Source organism: Oreochromis aureus, linkage group 10 (assembly GCF_013358895.1).
Source record: "Oreochromis aureus strain Israel breed Guangdong linkage group 10, ZZ_aureus, whole genome shotgun sequence".
NCBI classification, from domain to species: Eukaryota; Metazoa; Chordata; class Actinopteri; order Cichliformes; family Cichlidae; genus Oreochromis; species Oreochromis aureus.
The window spans coordinates 22100144-22109173 of NC_052951.1; the positions used below are offsets into that span (position 1 = coordinate 22100144).

Below are 9030 nucleotides of genomic sequence, written 5' to 3' on the forward strand. Positions count from 1 at the left end.
CACACATACATGCGTACAAACCCCTACATATGTAGCCTATATGGCAGAGTAAGCAGGTATGGACTTAGAATCCCTACTTTTGGGGTAAGGCTTTGGTCATGTGCAGGGGAACAGTCTGTCCTTTACTGAAATGTAGTCTCAAAATTTTTAGCATTCGTGTGTAGCTGATTTACCTTATTAAAAGATTTTTCTGTTTGTCTGCATTTGTAGGAAATGAGAGAAGACAAAGACCTGCTGTTTACGATGTTGCCCCCAGAGGCTACAGCTGGTTTTACACTTTACACGTACACGTCCACGACAAACATGCATGGACCCGGGCAGTCGGGTCTCCAGCTGTCTGCAACCAAGTAATCCAAATTTAAGTGAGCAGACCTAGCTGCTGAGTTTTGCTGAGATACAATAAGGTGCAGCCCAGTTTGAGCTTCAAGTCCATTAAAAGTAAGTATTTTTTCAGATAAACTGTTTCATCTGGGAAAATTGGTGCAGCTACTTTTATCCAACATTAAACTGATTTTTTGGGATCTGTTTATGGTAGCAGTGTAAGTGGATTTCAAAATAAGGGTAATGCTGAAGACAGTAAGCAACATTAGCCTTTTAGTACTATTTTTCATGTTTTGAGCATGTTGAGTTAGAAAACTGAAATTCCGAGACACAAAATTTCAACTGAAAATTTGTAAAAAAATAAAAAAAAAATAAAAAAAATTAGACACATATATATATATATATATATATATATATATATATATATATAAAAATAACATTTCAGTGGCAGGTTTTCTATACCCGCCACAAATATGGGACAAATATATTTGCACCTGAAAAAAATCTGACCATGACAAAGAGTTGAGGACCCAGGAGCGGAAAAAGTCCCAGCATTTTTTTTTCTGTCGCCTGGCACTGTCTGTAAAACCCCGGGACACAGCAACTCGGTAATTAACTTGTGATGCACCAGCATAAATACCGTCTACGTTACATTGTAGGCACTGTAAAGATTTGGCGATTATTATATATCTACTGCAAAGATTTCCCACTGAAGCTTAAATTCCCAGTAAGAGAAAAACCTGCTTTACCTGTTAGAGCTATTTGTAAGATATTGTATTATTTAATACTGTTACCGTAGTACTTGTTCACTACTGTCCTTTATGTCTTGGAGCAACTGTGACTACATAATTTCCTCTGGGATTATTGAAGTAATCTGATTCTGGTGATTTAGCTCACTGTGTTCCTCACCTCTGAGCTGTCAGCAGATAACCATGTAGTAAGTCACTTTTTTTTTTTTTTTAACCTTTTCCTCTCGATAGGGCTAGGTGACATGTGGAAGTTGTCACAGTGTAAAGTTTGATAACAAATACAGGTTTTTAGCCTTCAGCTGTGAAAGGGTGATGGGGTACTGTGGACACCCAAGTTTGTGAATACGATAACTCGAGAATGAGGCATTGTAGGATTTTCAAAATAATACCCTATGCGCATGTACAAAAAACCTTGGACGACGATCTCAGTGGCCTCGGCCTCAAGGTCAAGGTCAGAGGTCAAGTTTTCGATAATCTTGTGAATGCATAACTCAAGAATGAGGTGACATAGGATTTTGAAACTGATACCATAGGTGCATCTACTTAAAATCTTGGACAAGCTCTAATTCCAGCGACCTCAAAGGTCAAGGTTATAGGTCAAGCTTTCTGAAAATCTTATGAATGCGATAACTCAAGAAGGAAGTCACCTAAGAGTTTCACATTTACAGGGGTAGCAGTGTTTTTAATCTTTATCTAGAACTGCTACATACACTTTAAATTGTGTGATGCATTGCTGTGTGTACAAATTGTGATAGTTTCTATAAAAGCCGGCAGATATAAGAAGTTTTCAAGTCAGACAGAGTTACAGAAAATATACATGTATTTCTCAGTGAATTGAACTGCATCCATTTGTGTCTTACGCACATAGGGTACGGCTAGACAGACAGACAATAGTGACGCCTTCACACGTAAAGGATGAGATCAGCAGTCGATATGTATCCATTCAGATGCCATGGGAACTCTCTCTCCTCCCTCTCTTCCTTATCACTCTTTCTTTCCTCTTCTCCTGCTCTGGTCTGCCTCACAGCTTCCTGTGTCACCCCTCCCCCCACCTCGTTAAAAGGAGAGCGAGAGAGAGAGAGACCTGTTCATTCATGCATTCAGTCAGTCAGCTGAGCAAAGAGTGAGGGAGGAGAGGAAGAGAGAGAGAGAAAATGAGAGCGGGATAGAGGAGGAGAGGCGAGGAAGGCTTCCTCCCTGCGATGAATAGGTCACCTGTATTACATCACTGATGGGGGATGGAGCAGTGGAAAAGAAAAAAGCTAAAGGTAGGACAAAAAAAGACCAGACCCCTCCTTTCCCGCTCTCTTTTCCTCATCCTCTTCATCTCTGTCTCCTCCTCCCTCTGCCCTTCTCTCTCTCTCTCTCCCTCGCCATCCCCAACCCCCTTCCCCCCCCCATCCTGACAGTATGAGTCACAGACAGACTAGTTCCCTTGATGCACTGCGGAAACGTAATGTGACGTAGCCTCCACCTCTCCCTATCTCGCCACACACATCCCTCCATCGCTCTCATTCATTCGTCCGCCGCTCCCTCCCATTCATCCATCCTACTGTCTGAGCACAGCAAGCCTCCATTCACAAAAAGCCCTGCAAGCCGAGGAAGAGACGGCAGGTGGACTTACGACGCCAGGACACACAAACCGTCACGCAGTACGATGACATACATTTCATTAAAACACTGTAACAGTAACAGATTAAAAAAGATTTGTTGAATAGTATAGATTCATATCACGTGATTCAGGGCATCTGTTTGAAATTCATCGCCACAAAGAGCAGGCGAGAAAAAAAAAAGTCTTGCCAGATGTAATGACTGTTTTTACCTCAGATGTGAGCTCGTTTCACAATTACTTTTTAGTGCATGTTGTGGAAGATTTACTGTTGCCATGGTTACAGCATGTGCTGTCAAATATGAGTGAGACTGCCAAGAGCAGTGATTTGTTACAGCAATTAGGCTGTTGTCAGAAAGTGTGTTAGAGGTGTCCCATTGTGAAGGAAAAAAATTGACTTGCAGCGTAAAACTGTGGCTGAGGAGAGAAATTAGATGCAGTGTTAAGCACATTCTCCAGTTCAGCAACTACAATTTTAAAAAATGGGAATAAAATATAACAGAAACTATATGGCACCTCACATCTTAAGGATAGATGTAGTAATCTACCGCCTTGTCGAGCATCCATATGTAGTTTGAGACGACAGGCGGAGCAGATACATACAGTAGTTTGAAGACAAAGAAGTCAGGTGACTTCACGCTCTCGTCCCTGACGTCACTGAATCGCTTCGTCTCTGCGGGTCTGATTTGGCCGCGTGTTATTAACCCACGGCATTCACAGGCACGACACAACGCAGACAACACGGCGAGTTCGCCCTTTGTGACGGAAAATTCAGAAACATCTGGAGAACGTAAGCTGTCAGCAGTCTGTGGAAGAAACCAGGGTCGGTTATTCCACCAGAGGAGGAGATGTGATGACAATACATTACTGTTAACGACTGAAAGAAATCTGAATATGATATTTTTATGGTAAATGGCTGAGATCGGGTGGGCTAGACACATAGACAGCACTTTTTTAGTGTACTGGCCTTTTTTATATACAGCACATTGTATTCATTATTGATTGAGTGACAGAAGAACAATGGTGCATTTCCTGTAAAACGTATAACCAATCAATATATAAGAGTCACAGTCACAGCAGCCATGAAAAATGCCTAGGTAGTGTTGAAACATGAACTTCATTTTACCACTGCACTCATATCAACATGGAAAAGAGGCAACATATTCTGGCTCCCACCTAAGATACCTTAAATGATATAGAATTCTCAGTTAAGAGACTACTCTTAATCTTAATGTGTACTTTTAACCCAGAGAGACATTTCTCCAAAACTGAACAAGCTTTCAAACAAGCCGATGATTATTTGAGGGGGAAAAAAAAGTGGCATTTCGAGCACATTCGCATGGGCGTCCGAAGCAGAGCATATTTCCCCGAACATAATCAGAGGGTCATTTTATTCCATTACAGTATAAATGTTAAAATGGATGATGTCACTCAAGCAACAAACATGAGAAGAAGCCATCAAAAGACGAGCGCTTCAGCGACTTTAGGAGGATTTCATGAATGAACGGGTAACATTTGGGTCTATCCTGCTGGCTGGCTGAGGAGCCGAGCGGAGAAAATCTCAACGTACAGTATGATTCACCACAACAAAGTGTTTGGGAGGGGGTGATGATGTCATCGGTGGCGGTGGTGGGGAGTCATCTGTGAGTCAGAGAGGAAAAAGAAGAGGAGGAGATGGAGGAGGAAGAGGATAAGGAAGAGAGGTGAGTAAAAAAAAAAAAAAGCACATGGAGAGGTGGGGTACCTGCTGTGCATGACCCATGGTAACAAGCGATGCTGGCCTGTGGATGACTCACCTCAGCTTTATCAACCTTGCACGCTCACATCACGCGGGGATGCTCACGCCATCCGCCATGATACACATGGACGGAATAATACATCATACACACTCTCATAGCCTCCTTTGATGCATTCAAAGCATCCCCGTTTAACATAAATGCACCTCCCTCCCTCACACACACACACGCAACATAATGTGCAGGGAGAGGAGGGGAGGGTCAGGATGACTCACACTTCAATGATAACACTCCTCCCCCCATGGCCTAGTCGCTCTCTCTCTCTCACACACACACACACACACACACACATGAGGAAGAGGAAGAAGAAGGACATATCATTTGGATGCAACCCACATCCTCCCCACATCCTGGGAACCTCCCATCTGAAACTCAGACTGACAGCAGGAGGCTCCGGCTGACTGCAGTTTGTCTAAGGTGATGGGGAATCTCTGGCAGGATATTGTGGCTTTAAATAAATGAAGATGTTAAAAGTTTGTAGCAGCGTGTCAGTTTGTTGTGATCAAATCAATGCAAGAGCCAACAACTTATCTTAATCATGTTTTCTCCTGGTGTCTCGTCTGCTAAAGATAACATATCAAATTTACCCGTTCCAGTTAACAGAGGAGAGCATATTTGTCCAGGTAGTGTAAAGCTGTTGGGCCTCTAAGTGAGCTTTTCGTTGGGCTTCCAACCTGTAAGTGCACATCAGTGTTTGTATTTTTGTCTGCACTAAGTTAAATCTGCCTACTGTTTACCTGCATTATATCATGCCGTTTTGCTGTGGACTGTTTGTGTGATTTATTGGTTTTGGTTTTATTTGTTTGCAGTTTTTTTTTTTTTCATTCTGTGCCCACACTGCAAATGAATTAGCATTTGCGACAATGAAATGAATCAGTCGGTTAATTAATTTATCCAATTTGTGTGGAAAAGCAATTCCATATGACCCAGGGGTACAATTTCCTCCCATGTTTTTGACAGTAACACAAATGTTCTCATTATTCATTGATTTTATCATTTAAACTAGTGCTTCCGATTTTAGTGGGGGAATTTATTATTTTATCTTTATGTGGTAGTAATAGATTCGCACTTTGGCAACAGCTATTGCAGTTTTAGTAGAGTGGTTGAAAGTGCCCTGCTCTAGGGCCCAAAGGTAGGATGAGAGTACAGAAAAAGCCTAAAACTTTAATGTCTGTAACTTTACTTTTGTATAAGGAAGGAAAACTGTAGGAAACATTGGGCTGGCTTTGTCCAAAAATTTTAAAAAGCCTCTTTTCTCTTTTTTTGCTTAAACCACACAAATGTCAACATATCGCCATTTTACAAGGTGCTATACACTCACTAGCCACTTTTTTAAGTACGCCTGTTCAACTTCTTTTTTAATGCAAACGCCTAATCGGCCAATCACATGACTAGAACTCAGTGCATTTGTAGATCATGTCGACCTGGTCAAGACAACTGAAGGCTTCACAGAGAATGGTCCAAAAAAAAGAGAAAGTATCCAGTGAGCACCAGGTCCATAAATAAAAATGGCTTGTTGATGCCACAGGTTAGGGTAAAATGACCAATCTTTGCAACCAGTGTGGACCAAAATCTCTGAGGAATGCTTCCGGCACTTTGTTGAATCTATAGGACGAAGAATTAAGGCCATTTAGAAAGAAAAACACGGTTCTACCTACTATTAGTAAAGTGTCCAGTTAGTGTAAATTGATCTGTTTCTGCTGAAGTACTTGGTTCACTGTTTCTAGTCTTGCTGAGATCATCGAAACAGCTGTGTAGAGGTAATCAAAATTCAGCTGGTAGACAAAGCTTCTGAAAACTCCCTGTTTCAGGCTCCTCATCATGTAAATGAAAACTTTTTTTAAAAAAGAAGAAAAAAAAATCAACCTTACAGAAACCAGAAAAGTAAAGCATGTCCTTTTGGAAAGATGGCTCACTCCCACACACTCTCTGTAAATCATAAAGACTCCTCTTATCTTTTGATAGCTAAAACATGCAAGCTGCACAGCCGCTTGGCTAGCACACATAATTCCCATCCATTACTCCAAGAAATACTTCCGTCTCTGTAAATCGACGGCAGCTGACAAGACACGGACAGGTCTTGGCACAATAGAGTTATTTTATGAATGACATCTGGATAACAAGAACACCTGCACTGGGTGACCCTGCTGGAGCACAGGAAGAATGACATTACAGGGTGTTTCGAGTGGACTGAGGCACAAAGTGGACGACAGGGAAGTTTTGCTGTTTGTGTGCTTTGTGGGGATTTGCAGCTAAAACACTGTCAACAGTTAAACTATCTGCACCTGGCAAAGGGAAGTTTGTTTATCCAAGGTCATTTGGTGACGTGGGGATTCAGCGGACCAGTGCTGAAGGTCTGGTTTATGACCTTTGCCCTTTTGTCCACCCCCCCTCCCTTCCTTTTTTCCTCCTTCTTAGAAAGAAACACAATATCTTGAATTACTTAAGTACTATGTTTTGTAAAGCTGATACAGTTTAAAGTCCTCATTTTCAGCACAGAGCCACAGAACGTCTGTATTTTCGGAGCGCCAGCTGTTTTTATTTAACAATGTGTACACTGCAAAAGAAAAAAAAATTACTTCAGGAAATAAGATTTCCAAAAAGAACCAGTGGTGCGTCAAGACAGAGGTAAACAGCAGGGTAAATCAGTTTTCAGAGGGAAGATAAACTTTTGCTGAAAAATGTCGACAACATTTAGCAGTAGGTGGTACACTTGTGTCAAATTCAAAACTTGGTGTCATTAAATCTGAAATTGTTTAACAATTACTCCTCAAAAATGGCATGGGCTACCTGCCATGAGGCAAAGCACACCCCGAAGGCTGTTAACTAAACTTCCGTGTTCTACTCCTGGTGGCATAGATTATTTGCATGCTGTAAAAAAAATAATAATAAAAGATTAAGTGATATTTTCCTTTTGAGAGCTGTGAAAAGGATCTGAATGGAGCCAGTGTCGAGTCAGCTGAGACCCACTGGAGGCCAGTCAATATCCAGCCGTTGGGTGGGGTCGGGTTGGGGGGCGGCCTGAGAGATAATGTGACACTGTGCGACATTTACGGTTTCCAGTAAAAGCCAACGTCTGTTTCAGTTGATGTGACATGTCTTCCAGGTGGGGTGACCTTCACTTCCTGTTCAGCTGCAAGGGAAAACACTGCTGACATGTATAATTAGCCACCGCCAGTAAATCATCTTGTTTCTTGTGCACACATGTCTCGTATGCTAAATTTAGCACAGCTAAATGTACACCTCGTGTCAGTAACTAAACTTTGTGGCAAGCACGGTTTCCTCTCTATGTGGCTGGATAAAAAGGTGTGAACTCCACAATAATGACTGGATAAAAAAAAAGGATCCAATGTAATTTAGTTTCAATATTTGTATCCACTAACAGCGCATCGACTGTAAAAAAGACTCTGTACAGTCCTGTGAAAACTAATTCCACCCATGACTCAGCAACTTGTAGAAACACTTTTAGCAGCAACAACTTGAAATAACTGTTCTGTCTGACTTTATCAGTTTCTCACATTGTCTGTCAGTGTTATTAGCAGTGTTGGTTCAGTTCATTGAGGTTCTCTCTTAAGGTTAAGGTCTGGACTTTGACTGGGCTATTGCAATGCCTTGATTTTTTTTCTTTTTCAGTCCTTCTGTTGTAGATTTGCTACTGTGCTTGGGACATTTGTCCTGTTGCATGATCCAGTTTAGCTGACAGACGGATGGCGTCACATTTGACTAGAATACTTTGGTATACAAAGGAGCTCATGGTGGACTCTGTGACTGCAAGATGACCAGGCCATGTAGCTCCAAAACAAGCCAAAATCATCACCGCTCCTCCACCGTGCTGACATGCTGTGTTTGGCTTTCACAAAATGCGGCACTCATGACCAAACGTCCACACGTTGGTCTTATCAGTCCAAAGCACATTGTTCCAGAGGTTTTGTGGTTCACTCGGATACAACTTTGCACCTAAGCTGTGCTGCCATGTTATTTTTTGAGAGAAGAGGTTTTCATTGCCAGCCGTTCCAAACAGACCATGCTTGTTCGGATGTTTTTTAATTGTACTGTAATGAACTTTTTCATCTCTAACTAAATTACCAGTGTGCACCCAGTGTCACAGCACTAGTAAAACAATGTATTTCTGTCATCCACACACAGGTAAAGTTTCCAATAAGGAGTGTGATCACATGTGCAGCACATATAGGTAAAACTATTAGAAAATTGAACATAAAAGTGCGATTCGCCAGCTTGATAGCGACTATCCAGTAGCAGCCCACTTTAATTATATGAAATATGATATAGCATCTTTATGACTTTGTGGTATTAAAGACGTTTCAGCACCACCTAGAGGAGACCATGATTTATTATTGAAGAGAAGAGAGGCTTTCTAGATGTTTACTTTGCAGACTTTGTCACCCACAGGATCAAACGATGAACTTCTGCTTAGTTTGTTGCAGTTTCTCATATGATCCTATTTTGTAGGGATTATTGTACTAGACTAATAGATTTTGATGTCGTTTGCATTCTCATAGTATTGCACATCATTGACTGGAAGAAAGAAAGCATT

At 41.5% G+C, this 9030-nt stretch overlaps 1 long non-coding RNA gene across 1 annotated transcript; it reads left to right on the top strand.

The window, feature by feature from the left end:
* Window positions 1-215: 215 nt before the first annotated feature.
* LOC120442389 lies at window positions 216-2999 on the top strand. Its single transcript, XR_005614704.1, has 3 exons — window positions 216-438; window positions 1939-2338; window positions 2480-2999. It is a non-coding gene; the product is annotated as an uncharacterized LOC120442389 (long non-coding RNA).
* Window positions 3000-9030: the final 6031 nt, after the last annotated feature.